The 2,112-nt window shown below is 36.2% G+C and overlaps 1 protein-coding gene across 1 annotated transcript in view; it reads left to right on the top strand.

Moving 5' to 3' along the window:
- LOC149341239 (uncharacterized) overlaps nt 1-2,112 on the top strand; it is a 179,587-nt gene that overhangs the window by 172,519 nt on the left and 4,956 nt on the right. The window lies entirely within an intron of this gene.

Raw genomic sequence — 2,112 nt, 5'->3', positions numbered from 1 at the left:
TGCTTGTAGTTGGCTTCTTTATGCTCGTTATATTGACAAAAAGTGTAAACATTATGGCAAGTTGGTCAAACATGCTTCAATAAAAAACTGACGCAGCGGAAGACTGCAGAGGTGTGAAGGTCACATTCTCAAAATTCCAGCTTTCTATTATATTACAAGTATGCCGTCAACCGTATCCTGGCAGGACCCCCAATGAAAAAACAAAGTTTGAGAAACAAAAATGCCAACTTTGAAGCCAGGCACAGTAAACGGTACACCACAGTTCTGCAGGTATGAACAAACATGAACATATAATATCAGTTTGAGACTGAACCATAAAAGCTAATCACAACAGCAAGCCTATCTAACAAGTGAAAAAGCAACATGGCTAGATTGCAAATTATTGTGTGACTCTCCGAAGTGATCAATACATGCCCTTTACAGTGCGTCACAGGCATGGTCAGTGTGTGGGCGTTAAAACCAATGAAGAAAACCTGAGAAAAAGGAGAAGCCTTGAATAAAAGCTGTATAAGAAAAAGCAAACAGCAACATGCTATAAAATTGATTGGACATAAAACATAAAAAACTGTATGAAAGGATAAAACCTAAAAAGCCAACAGTTGCACAACTAAAGATTAAGACCTGTAAAAACCTTGAAAAGTAAAGGGGATAAATGTATAGAGAAAGAAACTAAAATCTAGAAAGGATTATGAAGCACAGTCCAGAAACAATCTCCGAAAAGCCATCGCCACATTACGTTGTCATCTGCTGCCCAGCTGGTTGCAGCCTTGTAATAAAGTTTCATGTTGGCACTTCATGTGTCTTCACCATTTCCCTGTGGATTTCTGCTGTGCCAGTTTTCATCGAAGCTCGTTACACTTACTTGCTTTAATGCAGCATTATGTTCAGGCTGTCTTTTTTTTTTATTCTTCATGCTTAAATAATTCATCAGCCTTATTTGCTCTCTAGTAGACTCAATTATGAACTTCATTACTTGACAGTTAACAAGAATGAACACTATAATTTTTCTTTTGCCAAGAAATTTACTTAAACTTGCAAAAATTAACTTCTTTATGCCAAGGTTTGGAGATGTTTAACATCCCTGCCTCTGCAGATTGCTAATAAAGAGCACTGTGAGGAAACAGTACATACAATTTATTACAGCAAAATAATTCTCCAAGTCTTCTTATATTCAGAAATGTGCATGATGTATGAACTTTGACTGCTGTCACTGAGTGGTCAATTTTGGCATATAATGTGTGCTTGTTACATTTTTTTTAAAGCAGTGTGGAAAAACTTGTGTACTTGTCTAAAATTATGTTGCTTTGCCTCTGAGTGAACGTTTAGGCTTATTTTTTATGCTTGTCAGCGAGCGAATTTAAATCCTTGTACACTGTTTACATTTTTTCTTTTCATCTGTTTGGGTATGATGATGTTATTTAATCAAACTTCTGACGTTGAACAGAATAGGCTCAGTTGTTTAGTGAACTGTTACACATTGCTGCTATAGTTGTGTTACTACAAATAAGTATAATTATTTATCTAGGATTTTGCATTTTCATTGAAAGGGCCTGACACCTGCTGTCCATTTGTAGTGCATGTTTAGCTTCATGCAAAATTCTTTTACCATGGTCCCTCTGTTGCATGTTTCCTAGTACTTTTTGTATGTGTTCATGACCTGCACAAAATTCTAATGCTTAAATTTCTTTGTCGTGAGGTTTGAATTAATGCATCACCGTTAATTCATTTATTTGCAAGTACCATGGTCTCATTTGAAATCATGATATTTAGGTCATAAACATATGAATGTGTTTTAAACCTCACTTGCATTTGCAGTGTGCTTTTTTTGTGATTGGCGGACTTTTTTTAATCTGTTACTGCCTTGCTGTTTGGCATTGTGAAACAAGTTTTTACCATCATCGTCACCATTTTAGTTTGTCTTTGGCCAGCATACATATGCGTAAGTCATCCAGGTCTTGGTGTTATGTGCACTTATTGTCTCCGGCTCCATCAGAACACATTTCTGCTGCTAGATTTCATAAATAAAGGAGCCGAGTGCAGGAATTACAAGCTTCATAAATACAGAAGCATGCAGTATGAAAGAGAACACTTCGTTTGCACTCAAAAACAATT

This window comes from Amblyomma mixtum, chromosome 5 (genome assembly GCF_055824585.1).
Source record: "Amblyomma mixtum isolate Tamu chromosome 5, ASM5582458v1, whole genome shotgun sequence".
Classification (NCBI taxonomy): Eukaryota; Metazoa; Arthropoda; class Arachnida; order Ixodida; family Ixodidae; genus Amblyomma; species Amblyomma mixtum.
This window is presented reverse-complemented; position numbering and strand designations above follow the sequence as displayed.